Consider the following 20,036-nt stretch of genomic DNA (forward strand, 5'->3'; position numbering starts at 1 on the left):
CTGTCTATGCTCTAACAGCTGTCCTTTTTACATTCTTCTTTTCAACTGTGAAGAGATCCTATAGGACATGGGTCATAAGAGAATAATCTAAGTTCTGGACTGTTGATATGTCGTTTAACAATAGGGCTAGTGTATGGTTATGAGATCTTGTATCATGGTTATAGGATAAAAAAAACTTTAACAAGGTATCTGGTACTTTGAGGTTCTGAGAAAATGTATGGAGAGGTAGTACAATCCAATTATTAACCTGACCCTTTAACTTTGTAAATAATGAGTATAATAAAATAACTATGTAACTTCTAAATGAAAATGTTTGTTCATTTTGTCTAGGAAATGCTTACTTCTTGCATGGCTCTGGTGGTTCTTGAAGTCAATCTATGTTCCATAGAGCAAATTGAGAGGATTGTTTTGTTAACGTTTTAAATTGATGATAAAAATCCACGTTGTTGCGAGCCACCACAAGGTTTACGTAAAGCGACCCTTTTGAGGGGTGCACTGCAATGACGCCTATGCGCCCTCCTTCCTTCCTCATTTTCCATGTAGCTGAATGGCACGTAGGCGGCCGAGTGGACAGGTCTCATGGCTTCATCCATTGGTACATAGACAGGTACGTATCTCATCGCTGACCTTGGCTGCAAAGCCAGACCATAGGAATCCCTGTCCGGTGGATAGTTGTTGCTTGACATGAGGGTTGCGGAACACACCGTCGCCTGGTTACCACAGGGCTTTCATTCCAGCAGTTGGTTGCTGTCGAAGTCCCACAGGATTTGTTGTGTGTCTGCTGCTTCAAACGACCAGTTTTTGAGGTTGACAAACAGGCACTGGTGGTGCGGTAGACTTGGGTGGTGTGTCGGTAATCGATGGTGGTAACCGTAGTCTTGACATAGGATAGTGGCAGATGCACTCTTGATGATCGCTTCACTGAGTGCAACAGCATGGCGCATGATATTGAATACTTTTTCATGATTCCCGCCATTGCTGATACGTTGACCGCGCCATGCTTCTTCTTCGTGGCTGTAGTCGTGGTTTGTTTCTGTTGACACTTCATAATCTATTTGGCGCTGAGTATCTTGATAGTTTACAGACTAAAATAAAGATGTAAAATCATTAACCCATTTTATTATGTCCTCTTTTTATACTGCCGTTCTGATTTCTGTATTTCTTATTAACGACATGTTTAATTAATCTTTCATGGCAATAAGTAAGACAAGTAAGTTGCTCTCTCCAAATATCTTGATCAGAATGCGCAGGTGCTGCAGCGTTGAGTGAGCTTCTCTCATCTTTGCGCCATGAAGGTCTCGCGCCTGCGCTCCTGGTGGAGGATTGCCCATGCATCGATCGGAACTCTTCTTGGTTTAGTGGTCGGTATGTAATGTGTTTTGATACCATGGCTTTCCCGCTTAGGTCCGGTCGTTGTTGCCGCAGCTCTCTGTCCTACCTGAGACCGTGAATGTGGAATTGTGGAAGCTTTTCCTCTTGGAGGGGGAAGCCCTGCGGTCACTGTTGTTTCACGTTGTTCTGGGGCCTTGCTGAGGTCGTGGACTAACTCTCTTGTCTCGTTTGACTGGTGTGTCAATTATTTATTTGTCATTTGGTGTGATTACAGTTAGCTTGCTGTCAGTGCATGGATTACTGGCCACCTGGACCGGTGTGTCTCCGATTGTCCAGTTTTCCCGAACCTCCACTTGATCGTGTATTACTTGAGCGTATATTGGCGGGCTTTTTGGGGGCTCCACCTTGTTTGACTTCGCCTTCTTTGCATTCACCAACTGCTGTTTTACACTGCTTGATTTAGGTCTTAAATCAATTGGAACGGGCATAATACTCCGTTGGCTTAACACGAGGGCAGTTTAGGGTCGTGCATAATTACCTTGGCAACTGTTTACGTGTAAATTGCTCTCCATTACATGTCTGGATAGGACTGCATCCCCCTTATTTGCTGTGGACTGAATCCTATTGACCCTATCTGTAATTGAAAGCAATGGTAATGGCGGTTCATCGCATGTTCCATGTGCCGCCAAAACTAATCATTTTAAATTCTTCCTCAAGACCATTGTCACAAAGAAATAGTCGCACATTAGAGAAGTCTACTCACAGAGATCCAATGAATCTACACTGAACAAAAATATAAATGCAACATGCAACAATTTCAAAGATTTTAGTGAGTTACAGTTCATATAAGGAAATCAAGTCAATTGAAATAAATTCATTAGGCCCTAATCTATGGATTTGACATGACTGGGAATACAAATATGCATCTGTTGGTCACAGATACTCTGTAGCTCAGCTGGTAGAGCACGGCGCTTGTAACGCCAAGGTAGTGGGTTCGATCCCCGGGACCACCCATACACAAAAAAATGTATGCACGCATGACTGTAAGTCGCTTTGGATAAAAGCGTCTGCTAAATGGCATATTATTATTATTATTATTATTTAGATACCTTTTTTTTTTTTAGTAGGGGCTTGGATCAGAAAACCAGTCAGTATCTGGTTTCACCACCATTTGCCTCATGCAGTGTGACACAACTCCTTCCCATAGAGTTGATCAGGCTGTTGTATGTGGCCTGTGGAATGTTGTCCCACTCCTCTTCAATGGCTAAAATGACGTTTGAGGCGGCTTATGGTAGAGAAATGAACATGACATTTTCTGGCAACAGCTCTGGTGGACATTCCTGCAGTCAGCATGCCAATTGCACGCTCCTTCAAAACTTGAGATATCTGTGGCATTGTGTTGTGTGACAACTGCACATTTTAGAGTGGCCTTTTATTGTCCCAGCACAAGGTGCACCTGTGTAATGATCATGCTGTTTACTCAGCTTCTTGATATGCCACACCTGTCAGGTGGATGGATTGTCTTGGCAAAGGAGAAATGCTCACTAACAGGGATGTAAACAAATTTGTGCATCTTGTATTTCAGCTCATGAAACATGTGACCAACACTTTTACATGTTCCGTTTATATTTTTGTTCAGTGTAAATCAATCTTACCTGGAACAAAATAAATGGTTGGGTAGATTGCCCCATGCCGGTCCATGGCATGGCCAGGGGACATCATCTGTGGGAGCATTGCCTGTCGGGATATGGTCTGGAGGAACACTGTGGCTCTTTGCACTGAGCCTATGTTTATCCCTGTTGCCTATCTGGAGCTGGCGTGTGGGGATAGACCATCTGTCCACTGGGGCTGACGACGTTGTAGTGGGGCCGGTACGCCATTGCCGGGGTATGTGCTCTGGGGCCTGTAGAGCCCACTATGACTGTTCTGGAACACCATTCCCTGGTAGGGTGGGTATTGCTGGGTGTACATGGCAGAGGGGCTTCCTGGGATGCGCTGGTCACCTGGATCAGTGTTTTCCAACCCTGGTCCTCGAGTACGTCCAACAGTACACAGTTTAGTTGTAGCCTTTGACAAACACACCTCATTCAACTCATTGAGGGCTTGATGATTAGTTGACCATTTGAATCAGGTATGCTTGTCCAGGGTTACAATAAAAATGTGTACTGTTGGGGGTGCTCGAGGACCAGGGTTGGGAAACACTGAGCTGGATGTTAACTTCTCCACATATCAGATGGGCTTTGCCCGTGCAGTTGACAGACTGGAATGCCAGACAGACCAGTTTGTGTAGTAGGTTACTACAAATACACAAATAAAACAGTATTTTTTTGATGTGTCATTTTCCCCATGCCGTGATTGGGCATGAATAGCCAACACACAGTTGTGGAAAAAGTACCCAATTTGTCATACTTGAGTAAAAGTAAAGATACCTAAATAGAAAATTACTCAAGTGAAAGTCACCCAGTGAAATACTAATTGAGTAAAAGTCTAAAAGTATTTGGTTTTAAGTATACTTAAGTATCAAAAGTAAATGTATAAATCATTTCAAATTCCTTATTTTAAGCAAACCATGCAGCACAATGTTCTTGTTTTTAAAAATTTACGGATAGCCAGGGGCACACTCCAACACTCAGACATCATTTACAAACAAATAATTTGTGTTTAGTGAGTCTGCCAGATCAGAGGCAGTAGGGATGACCAGGGGTGTTCTCTTGATAAGTGCGTGAACTGGACCATTTTCCTGTCCTGCAAAGCATTCAAAATGTAACGAGTACTTTTGGGTGTCAGGGAATATTTATGGAGTAAAAAGTACATTATTTTCTTTAGGAATGTAGTGGAGTATAAGTTGTCAAAAATCGAAAAAGTAAAGTACAGATACCTCAAAAAACGACTTAGGTAGTACTTTCAAGTATTTTTTACTTAAGTACTTAACACCACTGCCAACACATGATGGCTGTAATAGTTTTAAGTAATGTAAAGATTATGAATGAGTATATATTTACAGTGCATTCAGAAAGTATTCAGACCCTTTGCTATGAGACTCAATTGAGCTCCGGTGCATCCTGTTTCCATTGATCATCCTTGAGATGTTTCTACAACTTGATTGGAGTCCACCTGTGGTAAATTGGTTGGACATGATTTGGAAAGGTTCACACCTGTCTATTTAAGGTCCCACAGTTGACAGTGCATGTCAGAGCAAAAACCAAGCCATGAGGTCGAAGGAATTGTCCGTAGAGCTCCGAGACAGGATTGTGTAGAGGCACAGATCTGGGGAAGGGTACCAAAAACTTCTTCACTGTTCAATGTTGTCATTTCACTTCTCAGTTTGTCCACTTTAGCACCATGGACAGCGTAACTTAGCCATCTAGTTAAGCAAATGTTTTTGCCAGCTCTGTAGTGAGCTAGCTAGCTATCTATGTTCTAGCTGGGTTGCTATCTAATGTTAGCAAACTAACCAGGTGTGTCCTACTGTTCAGATACACGTTCCAGTTTCCATACAAGTTCCAGAGACAAACGCAATAATTCTAGCTCGCTAACTTAAAACTAGAATTTCTAGCTAGCTGGTTAGGTAAATCAATGCATAATCAATGCTCACTCCATGCAGCGTAGCAGTTGAAGCTCATTTTGGGTTTCATTTGCAAGGTGAAAACACCTGCTGCCACTAAAATCCAGAGGCCACTCCCTGAAGGGGAGATGTGAATATTGGTCTTCACCCAATGATATTTAACTTCTACTGTTTGTATCTTATTGATTTTGTTCAATACATCTGGCTAGCTAAGTTGGCTAGCTAGGCTTTCTAGCTAGGCTTTCATGACCCTTGTTTTAGTAAAAAAAATCCAAAGGGGTTGCCAAGGAAATAATTTTCAGTTAGCCACAATAATTCATAACACTGTAGCTTAGCTTGGTCACTAATATTTTACCATTTGTCAGTTCTTTTACCAGGAACATTGATGTTTATTTCAAAATGTTTCATCCATCTTCATGAAATTGCGTTTATGTGAATTAATGGATTTTTTAGTAGATTATGTTCAGCAGATGCCTTATCTGGTTGCCTTATCTGGTTTAGCTGGGCTGAAGAAAAAAATCACAGCACCCCACCCCCAAACTACTTCCCACAGCTATGCTTTGGGTGTAACTGTAGATCATGACATCACAACAGAATCTTTCAGGAAGATGGCTTCATTTATTGAGGAATGTTGACAGTGTTCAGTATGTTTTCAGGAACAATTGAAAGAAGTTGTTCATTCCTGCCGGCGTGCTGTCATTAACCTGGAATTTAGACAAGAAAGAGTTATGCTGAATAAATTAGAGGCCAAATTACAATCTGACAACACTTATTTCAAGACACATTATAACTAATTACAGAGCAATAACATTGTCATATATCTCATAGTGGACCTAGATAATTTTTTTAAACCTCTGGATTACAACCAAATTATGATACGTGTTGGATATTACGTATTGGATCACAAAAAAATGGTTAGGTTGTAATCCAGAGAGGTTTGAAAAACGTTTACATTATCATGGAGTTTACCAATAAAAGGGTCTGACAGTGAAGTGGACATACTCGGTATTCATATCCCAAAGTAAATAAATTATCTCACTACAATACATTTTTATAGAAAGTTAGCAAAAATAGATAAGATCTTGCTACCATGGAAAGGAAAATACCTGTCTATTTGTGGAAAAATCACCTAGATTAACTCTTTAGTCATATCCCAGTTTATCTATTTGCTTATGGCCTTGCCTACACCTAGCAACTTGTTTTTTAAATGATATGAGCAAAAAATATTCCATTTTGTTTGGAATGGCAAACCAGACAAAATTAAACGGGCCTATTTATATAATTAATATGAATTCAGAGGGCAGAAATGATTAATCATTAAAGCATTAGACCTCTCAGTAAAGGCTTTAGTCAAAAGTCATATTTAAATCCGAACTGGTTCTCTAGCAGATTAGTAAGAATGTCTGACCCCATGTTCAGGAATGGCCTTTTCCCTTTTCAGATTACAACCTCTCACTTTTGGTTATTTGAAAATGAAATAATCTCCAAAATATTCACAATTTGTAAAACAAGCCATAGAAAGTTGGTTGCAATTTCAGTTTAATCCATCAGAAAAGACAGAACAAACATTACAACAAATATTGTGGTTAAACTCAAATATACTAATTAATTTAAAAATACTGTATAATCTTTGTAAATTATATCGTAAATAGTACTGGTGGAGTTATGTCACAAATGCAGCTAACAAAAATATATGGAAATGTCTGCTCTACTCAAAATTACAACCAACTAATTGCAGCATTACCGCAAAAATGGAAGAGGGAAGGGGGAGAAAGTAAGGAACTTGTCTGTCGGCCCTGCAATAAAGACCATAATTGGTTAAAGAAAATTGTGATACATAAAGTATACCAGTTTCATTTAAGGACCAAAAATGGACAGCTGTGCCATATACAGTACATTCTGAAAGTATTCAGACCCCTTTACTTTTTCAACATTTTGTTACATTACAGCTTTATTCTAAAATTGATTAAATTATTATTTTTCCTCATCAATCTACACACAATACCCCATCATGACAAAGCGAAAAGTATTTAAACCATTTGCATAAGTATTCAGACCCTTTGCTATGAGAGTTGAAATTGAGCTCAGGTGCATCCTGTTTCCATTGATCATCCTTGAGCAGTTTCTACAACTTGATTGGAGTCCACCTGTGGTAAATTCAATTGATTGGACATGATTTGGAAAGGCACACACCTGTCTATATAAGGTCCGACAGTTGACAATGCATGTCAGAGCAAAAACCAAGCCATGAGGTCGAAGGAATTGTCCGTAGAGCTCAGATACAGGATTGTGTCGAGGTACAGACCTGGAGAAGGGTACCAAAACATTTCTGCAGCATTGAAGGTTCCCAACAACACAGTGGCCTCCATCATTCTTAAATGGAACCACAAAGACTCTTCCTAGAGTTGGCCGCCCGGCCAAACTGAGCAATCGGGGGAGAAGGGCCTTGGTCATGGAGGTGACCAAGAACCCGATGGTCATTTTGACAGAGCTGCAGAGTTCCTCTGTGGAGATGGGATAACCTTCCAGAAGGACAACCATCTCTGCAGCACTCCACCAATCAGGCCTTTATGGTAGTGGCCAGACGGAAGCCACTCCTCAGTAAAAAGCACATGACAGCCCACTTGGAGTTCACCAACAGGCACCTAAAGACTCTCAGACCATGAGAAACAAGATTGTCTGGTCTGATGAAATCAAGATTGAACTATTTGGCCTGAATGCCAAGCGTCACGTCTGGAGGAAACCTGGCACCATCCCTACGGTGAAGCATGGTGGTGGCAGCATCATGCTGTGAGGATGTTTTTCAGTGGCAGGTACCGGGAGACTAGTCAGGATCGAGGGAAAGATGAATGGAGCAAAGTACAGAGAGATCCTTGATGAAAACCTGCTCCAGAGCGCTCAGGACCTCAGACTGGGGCAAAGGTTCACCTTCCAACAGAACAACGACCCTAAGCACACAGCCAAGACAACACAGGAGTGGCTTCTGGACAAGTTTCCAAATGTCCATGAGTGACCCAGCCAGAGCCCGGACTTGAACCCGATCGAGGCTTGAAAATAGCTGTGCAGCGACGCTCCCCATCCAACCTGACAGAGCTTGAGAGGATCTGCAGAGAAGAATGGGAGAAACTCCCCAAATATTTTTTTTCTTCAAATACAGGTGTGCCAAGACTGTAGTGTCATAGCCAAGAAGACTCGAGGCTGTAATCGCTGCCAAAGGTGCTTCAACAAAGTACTGAGTAAAGGGTCTGAATACGTATGTAAATACAGTGGGGGAAAAAAGTATTTAGTCAGCCACCAATTGTGCAAGTTCTCCCACTTAAAAAGATGAGAGAGGCCTGTAATTTTAATCATAGGTACACGTCAACTATGACAGACAAAATGAGAAAAATGACACGGGTCAAACGTTTTCTGTAAGTTTTCACACACTGTTGCTGGTATTTTGGCCCATTCCTCCATGCAGATCTCCTCTAGAGCAGTGATGTTTTGGGGCTGTCGCTGGGCAACACAGACTTTCAACTCCCTCCAAAGATTTTCTATGGGGTTGAGATCTGGAGACTGGCTAGGCCACTCCAGGACCTTGAAATGCTTCTTACGAAGCCACTCCTTCGTTGCCCGGGCGGTGTGTTTGGGATCATTGTCATGCTGAAAGACCCAGCCACGTTTCATCTTCAATGCCCTTGCTGATGGAAGGAGGTTTTCACTCAAAATCTCACGATACATGGCCCCATTCATTCTTTCCTTTACACGTATCAGTCGTCCTGGTCCCTTTGCAGAAAAACAGCCCCAAAGCATGATGTTTCCACCCCCATGCTTCACAGTAGGTATGGTGTTATTTGGATGCAACTCAGCATTCTTTGTCCTCCAAACACGACGAGTTGAGTTTTTACCAAAAAGTTATATTTTGGTTTCATCTGACCATATGACATTCTCCCAATCCTCTTCTGGATCATCCAAATGCACTCTAGCAAACTTCAGACGGGCCTGGACATGTACTGGCTTAAGCAAGGGGACACGTCTGGCACTGCAGGATTTGAGTCCCTGGCAGCGTAGTGTGTTACTGATGGTAGGCTTTGTTACTTTGGTCCCAGCTCTCTGCAGGTCATTCACTAGGTCCTACCGTGTGGTTCTGGGATTTTTGCTCACCGTTCTTGTGATCATTTTGACCCCACAGGGTGAGATCTTGCGTGGAGCCCCAGATCGAGGGAGATTATCAGTGGTCTTGTATGTCTTCCATTTCCTAATAATTGCTCCCACAGTTGATTTCTTCAAACCAAGCTGCTTACCTATTGCAGATTCAGTCTTCCCAGCCTGGTGCAGGTCTACAATTTTGTTTCTGGTGTCCTTTGACAGCTCTTTGGTCTTGGCCATAGTGGAGTTTGGAGTGTGACTGTTTGAGGTTGTGGACAGGTGTCTTTTATACTGATAACAAGTTCAAACAGGTGCCATTAATACAGGTAACGAGTGGAGGACAGAGGAGCCTCTTAAAGAAGAAGTTACAGGTCTGTGAGAGCCAGAAATCTTGCTTGTTTGTAGGTGACCAAATACTTATTTTCCACCATAATTTTCAAATAAATTCATTAAAAATCCTACAATGTGATTTTCTGGAATTTATTTCCTCAATTTGTCTGTCATAGTTGACGTGTACCTATGATGAAAATTACAGGCCTCTCTCATATTTTTAAGTGGGAGAACTTGCACAATTGGTGGCTGACTAAATACTTTTTTTTCCCCACTGTATGAGATTTCTGTTTTTTTAATTTTTCTAATAATTTCGAAAAAACTGTTTTTGCTTTGTCATTATGGGGTATTGTCATTTTAGAATAAGGCTGTAACGTAACAAAATTTGGAAAAAATCAAGGGGTCTGAATACTTTCCAAATGTACTGTAGATTGCAAAATAGTTGGGAAGAGATTTTTGATGTACCGATTCCGTGTGGTTTACACAAAATAACGCTGGATTCAAAACTTAAGAGTTTTTCCATTTAAATTATTATACAAATTTCTTGCAACCAATAGAATGTTATTTATTTATTTATATATATATATATATATATGGGGGATACAACCACTCCAGCTCTGCAGATTTTGCTGCGAAGAGACAGAATCATTACATCATCTGTTTTGGTACTGTCCATATGTAGCTTGTTTTTGGTCGCAGGTTCAGGAATGGGTGAAGAATTGCAACATTTACCTGGTGCTATCTCTGCAAATAGCACTGCTGGGTGATTTAAAAAGTCATAGTCAATCGATCAATAATATAATCATACTCTTAGCAAAAATGTTAATTTTAAAATCTGTAGAAACTGTGAAAATTGAAAGGTTCATAACTTTTTGTGTGAAACAGCACAGCTGAAAAATATGTGGCAAATAGAAATCAAAACTGGATGGTGTTCAGAGATAGATTCGAGGGGTTGAGTGGAGCTGAAGGGTGTGACCAAAAATAACAAGATAACTAATGTAAAATATACTGTGTCCGTAAAATGTATATAGTTTCAGAACTTTTGTGAAACGGCACAGTTGAAAAAATATATGGCAAATAGAAATCAAAACTGGATGGTGTTCAGAGATAGATGGGAGGGGTTGAGGGTAGCTGAAGGATGGGACTAAAAACAAACAAAAGATAACTATTGTAAAATATACTGTGTTCGTATTATTCTACAATGTAGAAAATAGTAAAAATAAAGAAAAACCCTTGAATGAGTAGGTGTGTCCAAACTCTTGACTGGTACTGTCCAAACTTTTGACTGGTACACTACCAGTCAAAAGTTTGGACACACCTACTCATTCAAGGGTTTTTCTTTATTTTTACTATTTTCTACATTGTAGAATAATACTGAAGACATCAAAACTATGAAATAACACATATGGAATCATGTAAACTCAGCAAAAAAAGAATTCGTAAAATTCCAAATAACTTCACAGATCTTCATTGTAAAGGGTTTAAACACTGTTTCCCATGCTTGTTCAATGAACCATAAACAATTAATGAACATGCACCTGTGGAACGGTCGTTAAGACACTAACAGCTTACAGATGGTAGACAATTAAGGTCACAGTTATGAAAACATAGGACACTAAAGGGGCCTTTCTACTGACTCTGAAAAACACCAAAGGAAAGATGCCCAGGGTCCCTGCTCATCAGCGTGAACGTGCCTTAGGCATGCTGCAAGTAGGCATGAGGACTGCAGATGTGGCCAGGGCAATACATTTCAATGTCCTAAGACAGCGCTACAGGGAGACAGGACGGACAGCTGATCGTCCTCGCAGTGGCAGACCATGTGTAACAACACCTGCACAGGATCGGTACATCTGAACATCACACCTGCAGGACAGGTACAGGATGGCAACAACAACTGCCCGAGTTACACCAGGAACGCACAATCCCTCCATCAGTGCTCAGACTGTCCGCAATAGGCTGAGAGAGAGGCTGGACTGAGGGCTTGTAGGCCTGTTGTAAGGCAGGTCCTCACCAGACATCACCGGCAACAACGTCGCCTATAGGCACAAACCCTCCATCGCTGGACCAGACAGGACTGGCAAAAAGTGCTCTTCACTGACGAGTCGCAGTTTTGTCTCATCGGGGGTGATGGTCGGATTCGCGTTTATCATCGAAGGAATGAGCGTTACACCGAGGCCTGTACTCTGGAGCGGGATCGATTTGGAGGTGGAGGGTCCGTCTTGGTCTGGGGTGGTGTGTCACAGCATCATCGGACTGAGCTTGTTGTCATTGCAGGCAACCACAACGCTGTGCATTACAGGGAAGACATCCTCCTCCCTCATGTGGTACCCTTCCTGCAGGCTCATCCTGACATGACCCTCCAGCATGACAATGCCACCAGCCATACTGCTCGTTCTGTGCGTGATTTCCTGCAAGACAGGAATGTCAGTGTTCTGCCATGGCCAGCGAAGAGCCCGGATCTCAATCCCATTGAGCACGCCTGGGACCTGTTGGATCGGAGGGTGAGGGCTAGGGCCATTCCCCCCAGAAATGTCAGGGAACTTGCAGGTGCCTTGGTGGAAGAGTGGGGTAACATCTCACAGCAAGAACTGGCAAATCTGGTGCAGTCCATGAGGAGGAGATGCACTGCAGTACTTAATGCAGCTGGTGGCCACACCAGATACTGACTGTTACTTTTGATTTTGACCCCCCCCCCCCCCCCCCAATATATGCTGAGTACTTGTTGGCTGCTTTTCCTTCACTCTGCCGTCCGACTCATCCCAAACCATCTCAATTGGGTTGAGGTCGGGGGATTGTGGAGGCCAGGTCATCTGATACAGCACTCCATTACTCTATAGCCCTTACACAGCCTGGAGGTGTGCTGAATCATTGTCCTGTTGAAAAACAAATGATAGTCCCACTAAGCCCAAACCAGATGGGATGGCGTATCACTGCAGAATGCTGTGGTAGCCATGCTGGTTAAGTGTGCCTTGAATTATAAATAGATCACAGACAGTGTCACCAGCAAAGCACCCCCACACCATAACACCTCCTCCTCCATGCTTTACGGTGGGAAATACACATGCAGAGATCATCCTTCACCCACACCGCATCTCACAAAGCCACGGTGATTTGAACTCCAGACCAAAGGTCACATCTCCATCAGTCTAATGTCCATTGCTCGTGTTTCTTGGCCCAAGCAAGTCTCTTCTTATTATTGTTGTCCTTTAGTAGTGGTTTCTTTGCAGCAATTCGACCATGAAGGCCTGATTCACACAGTCCCCTCTGAACAGTTGATGTTGAGATGTGTCTGTTACTTGAACTCTGAAGCATTTATTTGGTCTGCAATTTATGAGGCTGGTAACTCTGGGTCTTTCATTCCTGTGGCAGTCCTCATGAAAGCCAGTTTCATCATAGCGCTTGATGGTTTTTGCGACTGCACTTGAAGACACTTTCAAAGTACTTGAAATGTTCCGTATTGACTGACCTTCATGTCTTAAAGAAATTATGGACTGTCGTTTCTCTTTGCTTATTTGAGCTGTTCAAGAGGGCACACCTGTTAATTGAAATGCATTCCAGGTGACTACCTCATGAAGCTGGTTGAGAGAATGCCAAGAGTGTGCAAAGCTGTCATCAAGGCAAAGGGTGGCTATTTGAAGAATCTCAAATATATTTGGATTTGTTTAACACTTCTTTGGTTACTACATGATTCCATATGTGTTATTTCATTGTGTTGATGTCTTCACTATTATTCTACAATGTAAAAATAAAGAAAAACCCTTGAATGAGTAGGTGTGTCCAAACATTTGTCTGGTACTGTGTGTGTATATATAACAAATATATGGGGGATTGGAAATTATGCAGACAATTACATTAATGGAAGCCATAATCTATCTGCAATATTAAAGCTGATCTACCCTCAAAAAATAGAAATAATAATAATTGTCATATACCAGAATAATTCTGCACATTTGGATTTTCACCCGTTAGCATGTTGCTGGTCTCTCTGCAGTGTTCTGCTGTCCCTTTCTGGTGGCCTGCATGGGTCCTCACATTGAAGGTGGATGACATTGCATTCCCAGTTTCACTGCGGGTACCATACATGTGGACAGGAGCATAGGCAAAGCCCTGGGGCTGCATGGATGATGGAATAGGGCAAGGGTAAGACGCAACACTGTGAGTTGGGCTGTTGATCCGTACATAATGTGGGGATGATGGAGTTGGGCAAGGGTAAGAGGCAACACTGTGAGTTGGGCTGTTGATCCGTACATAATGTGGAGGGATCACATCAGGGGAACCCTGGTAGCAGCGATGGTCTGAGGGTTCGAAGGTAGGGGCCGTAGGCATGACTGGCATGTAGGCACCACTCATTGGGCAGATGGTTTGAAACGAGCTGGCACCACCCATATATACGTGATGGGAGCTGAAACAGGGCCCAAAGTTCTGGTACATTGGCAAGTTGGTCTGGTCAGGGTTGTAGTCTTGCCCACAGCCAATCACAATCCTAGATCCTCCTGGGAAAGCCACAGCTGTTGGCATCCCGGCCATAGTCTCAGGGCGTGCCAGGTGGCAGAGTCTCCAGGTGCTACCACATGCTTCAGGTGTAACATACTGGCACTCTGGCATGGCTCCAGTAGGTGCTGTGTCACATGGCCTTTGTGAATCTACAGGATGATAATAGAGGAGATTTGTTAAGGGGGTTACTGACAATAACAACACAAAGAGGGTGATGAACTACAATTGGTACATTTGGGTAGGTATGATCAAAAAGAGCATACTACAGTTGAAGTCGGAAGTTTACATACACCTTAGCCAAAGACATTTAAACTCAGTTTTTCACAATTCCTGACATTTAATCCTAGTAAAAATTCCCTGTCTTAGGTCAGTTAGGATCACCACTTTATTTTAAGAATGTGAAATGTCAGAATAATAGTAGAGAGAATTATTTATTTAAGCTTTTATTTCTTTTATCACATTCCCAGTGTGTCAGAAGTTTACATACACTCAATTAGTATTTGGTAGCATTGCCTTTAAATTGTTTAACTTGGGTCAAACGTGTCGGGTAGCGTTCCACAAGCTTCCCACAATAAGTTGGGTGAATTTTGGCCCATTCCTCCTGACAGAGCTGGTGTAACTGAATCCAGTTTGTAGGCCTCCTTACTCGCACACACTTTTTCAGTTCTGCCAACACATTTTCTATAGGATTGAGGTCAGGGCTTTGTGATGGCCACTCCAATACCTTGACTTTGTTGTCCTTAAGCCATTTTGCCACAACTTTACGTTCAAAGTACATTCATCTCTAGGAGACAGAATGTGTCTCCTTCTTGAGCAGTATGACGGCTGATTTCTTTTCATTTTCCCATGATGTCAAGCAAAGAGGCACTGAGTTTGAAGGTAGGCCTTGAAATACATCCACAGGTACACCTCCAATTGACTCAAATGATGTCAATTAGCCTATCAGAAGCTTCTAACGCCATGACATCATTTTCTGGAATTTTCCAAGCTGTTTAAAGGCAGTCAACTTAGTGTATGTAAACTTCTGACCCAATGGAATTGTGATACATTGAATTGTAAGTGAAATAATTGTCTGTAAACAATTGTTGGAAAAATTACTTGTGTCATGCACAAAGTAGATGTCCTAACCGACTTGCCAAAACGATAGTTTGTTAACAAGAAATGTGTGGATTGGTTGAAAAACAAGTTTTAATGACTCCAACCTAAGTGTATGTAAACCTCCGACTTCAACTGTATATTGTCCTTTTACAACCAATCATTATTCAACTTACATGCTTCTCTGGACCAGCTGTGAATGAACTGGGGTTGTTGTGGTTGAACATACATATGTGGCACTCCCATAATGCTTTGGGAGACCAGTGGAATCATATAGGGTGTTCTTCTGTTCTCCTCATTCACATGGAATGCTTCTGCATTCCGACCAGTGCACTGATGCAGGTGGGCAACCGTGGCCTGGGGGAATGAAGGGGGTCTTGTTTCCTCCTGGGCCAATATTGAGGGATAAAGCAGAGTGGCTGTTGTTTTCTGTGGAGCTGTTACATAGGGGTTTGGTAAAGTGGCTGCTCTTGGTGCGGCCATGGTTGGCACAATAGGAGGGCTAAGCAATGGGAGTGCTCCAGTTTCATGAGCAATGGAAATAGGCGGGAGCACCAAACTGGGTGTATTAGCCCCCTGTCCAGCTGAAATTGGAGGATACACCAAACTAGGAACACTTATTTCTTCTGCTGGTGAAACACGTGGTGGCATGAAGGTGGCTCCAGTTGTTACCTGTGGTGTTGGAGGATACACCAAACTGGGGACACTTGCTTCTTGTGGAGCTGAAATATGTTGGCACACAGGAGTGTTCACCACACTTGTATCCTTTGTCTCCAGTGGTGCTGAGATGGGTGGTCCCATAACATTGAAGCCTGTCATCTCATCTGACACCTTGGGTAAAACACCAAAGTTCACCCCTTTCATTTTATCCACTATCATCTCATTCATGTAGGGGTTGTACCCGTTCACATCAGGTACTGCACTGGGGAAACATCCATCCTGAAGTGCTGAGTTGACGGGCCTCATAATACCAGGGGCTATTATATCATCTGACACCCTGGTTGAAACATCTACATTCACCCGGTTCATTTGATCCACTATCATTTCATTGATGTATGGGTTGTAGGCATTTGGATCAGGTAATGCTGTATTTATGTCCATGTGCTTGTAAACAGAATTGTCTCCAGGTGAAAGTGGATTCCAACCAGGTTGGGTTAAGAGATCCCTATTTCCATCACCAGAAAGCTGTGTCCTCAGTCAGCACTAGGGGCGTGACCAATTGGGTGGCTGGCTGATCTTTGACCACCTGCGATGGGGCTGTAGGCGGCGTGAAACAGGGTGTGCTTTCAGGCTGGGTGTTACCTGGGGCACCAGTGGCGTCACCACAAGCTGCTGCTGTTTGAGCATTCCTCATTTTCTTACTGACTGATGAGACTCTCTGAAACACTATGGTCTTTGGGACCTTATCTGACTGCACCACAATCATGTACTCGCAGGGCACAGAAGGTGTCCTAATCAGAACAGCATTAGATATGTGATAGATCTCACTCAGTGGGACCCTCTCGAAGAAAGCTGACTTGGTTCGCCGGCACTGGTCTGGAGCAGCAGAGTTGATATCACAGGTAGCCGTCATGCAGTCATTGATGGATTTCCTGCAGAAGACGACTACATCTTCGGCCTGCTCTGTTGAGATGGGGTGAGGGGACACGTTAGAGGTAACTGCCTGCAGACTTCTCTGGAGGCCAGAGTCATTGAGGTATTGGCTTGCCAGGGAGGTTGCTTCTGCAGCTTCTTCTGAGCCTGATAGACCAGGCAACATTGTGACAGTGTACAGAATGTCCTGGCTGTGGACCCAGGGCTGCTCAGCATCCTGCTCCTCCACTCCTGGAATACTGGGAAGAGTTGGGAAAATCCCGGCCGGAGGGTAAATTCCAAATGTTTGGACATATTGACCACCAGGAGAGACTGCTGTGGCACTTTCATTCTGAACTGCCAGCGGAGCAATCACAGCTCCAATGCCATGACTTGAGAACTTAGGCACTATAAGAGAAAAATAAATATAAGGGTAACGGTATTTGATTGACTTTGAATTTACAAAACCAGGAGATTTGTAATAGTCACATGATTAATGATTTGTGCTGCCATGGACTTTCCATCTTTACTACAGTAGGCTACTCTTCTGGTACCTGTTTTGATACTTGGGCATGGCCTTATCATTATGATATATTATCTAGTTAGGCCTACCTTTAGTTGCATTGAATTCTCTCACAAGGTCGTTGATGGCAAGAGTTGGATTTTCTGTACACAACATAGCAATGAAACCTGTTACTTCAGTTTTCTCAACATATTTCATGACATTTGTTTTTAAAAAATGAGTTATTCTCAACAAACATGTGTACCTGTCCTGAAGTGCAATAGCTCTACGAAGTAAAATGTAGCAAACTGTGAGATGGAATCTGGCCGTCTTTCCACCACTGACCGACCGAGGCCTTCCAAAAGAGTCCTCAAGCCCGGAGGCACTTTGACTTTGGCAGAATATCTGTAGGACATCTTTAACGGAGGATCACCTCGTTGAGAGAATTCTCCTGAAGGGAAATATTAAATCAATTAAATGAATCAAATATATCGGCCTATTACTTGATATAAGGAACACATCAGCTTCTGAGCATATTTCATTTTAATTTCTAAGTGCAACTATTCCATGTAGGTTGTCTGTGTTTGTCTGAAAAGTAGGCCTAGGTTACTTACTCTGCGAAAAAACGTCCTATTTTCTATTCCCGTATTCCAAATGCAAAGAAATATGTTGTCACATGAATTTATCAAGAGGTAACAATGTAATACATCAGTAAAAAATTAGGCAGTTCGTCATAATAACGGGCGTGGCGCACACGTGGGAATGTCATTATTAGGCTATGCATCAGAGCTTTAGATCACAATGCGTTCCATCTGAAGTTGCCCCCTCCACCTCCATATGGTGCCAACTAATCAAAGAAACGGTTCTGTTTTTCATATTGACATAAATTAAGCCACAAGACCGATGTTATCAGCATAAAAGTGAAACAGCGCATTCGAAATGCAGGTTTAATTGACAACACTTTATTGAAGTTTGTAGAGCTCTGACAACACCACATAGGAACACTTTCCTGTTACAATGGAACCATCTCCATTCACATCATCCTCCACAACCCCACAACAAAGTGGATAGAGCACTTTTCTAAGAAAGGAATATCCCCGTTTTTTTTGTATACATATAATGACATTTAACTCATTATTACATGTCATTATAAGACACTTTGCTCTTACAGCTGTGAACTTACTTTATATCCTCACTTACTGGTCACACACTCAGTAGTCAAAACGTATACATCACACCACATCTTACATCCCTTTACACAATCATAGGAGGAGATGGGAGGTCAGTGACTGACTTTAGTGTAGATAAAACAATGTGCTCATACACAACCTTGAACATGAAAAAGAGTCCCACTTTATCCAGAACATAGTATATTGAAGCCGTTTATATAGACGTTTCAGAAATAATTCATAAGAATATGCCATGCTATATGAAGGGTGGCAAGGGGTTATTCCACATTTGACAAGCACAAGATGCAAAGACCATTTATATCCCTCTTCATGTATACTGAACAAAAATATAAATGCAACAATTTCAAAGATTTTACTGAGTTACAGTTCATAGAAGGAAATGTCAATTGAAATAAATTCAATAGGCCCTAATCTATGGATTTCACATGACTGGGCAGGGGCGTAGCCATAGGCCCACCCACTTGGGAGCCAGGTCCACCCACTGAGTTTTTTTTTCTCCCCCCAACAGGGCTTTTTTACAGACAGAAATACTCCTCAGCACCCTCCCCCTCCTCAGACGATCCCGCAGGTGAAGAGGCCAGATGTGGAGGTCCTGGGCTGGTGTGGTTACACATGGTCTGCGGTTGTGAGGCCGGTTGGATGTACTGCCAAATTCTCTAAAACGACATTGGAGGCGGCTTACGGTAGCGAAATTAACATTCAATTATCTGGCAACACCTCTGTTGGACATTCCAATTGCATGTTCTCTCAAAACTTGAGACATCTGTGGCATTGTGTTGTGTGACAAAACTGCACATTTTAGAGTGGCCTTTTATTGTCCCCAGCACAAGGTGCACCTGTGTAATGATCATGCTGTTTAATCAGCTTCTTGATATGCCACACCTGTCAGGTGGATGGTTTATCTTGGCAAAGGGGAAATGCTCACTAACAGGGATGTAAACAAATTTGTGCACAAAATATGAGAGAAATAAGCTTTTTGTACGTATGGAACAGTTCTGGTATATTTTATTTCAGCTCATGAAAAATGGGACCAACACTTTACATGTTGCGTTTATATTTTTGTTCAGTATAGTATGATTTAAAGATTGTTTATATCATCCTTCATGTAGTTTGAATTAAAGAGAGTTTATCACCCTCATGTAGTATGAATTTGCTAATAAATGATTTGTGCTATGTAGTGCTTGTGTTAAGCCTTTATAATTTGTTGTTTGTTTTAAAGTGGGACACAAGTATGTGACAGCTAATCAAACTTCCAGTGTAAAACGAGCAGACTATTTTTGCTTTTTATTGCTTGGTGACCATACCTCAGAGTGATTATAAAAAGAGTGATACAATACCTTGTTTTAGAGTGTCTTGAATGGTTCACTCATCATCAGTGTGGCCTGATGCTAGAAAAGCCTGATCATACTAAAATGACAGAATATCAAACTTTAATGTGCAGTTTGAATAACTTAAAGCCTACTGTGGTCATTACAATGCCTGAAGTTAATAGGACCTTGTTGCATTTAGTTAAAAACCAGAGTAAATATGAATATAAATGTGTTTTGTGCCCTGATAAGGGTGTTGTTATCCAAAGTATCTCAGGAAAACAACGTTTTTGAAAATAAGCTTTCAGGTCCCTGGGTCACTAATACCATGCATAGTGTGCAGATCAATGCCCACTGCTTAGAAACAAAAATAAATAATGTTAATCTATAACATTGTTTGGACATTGTATTGTGCTAAAATGTCACAATACATTTTACTTGTAAGCTATAATGTGAATGTCAGAAAAAATGTAATAGCAATTTCATACTATTCTGGATTCAAGGTACCGGACTTCAATATG

The sequence above is a fragment of the Coregonus lavaretus genome (genome assembly GCF_964263955.1).
Source record: "Coregonus lavaretus genome assembly, chromosome: 6".
Classification (NCBI taxonomy): Eukaryota; Metazoa; Chordata; class Actinopteri; order Salmoniformes; family Salmonidae; genus Coregonus; species Coregonus lavaretus.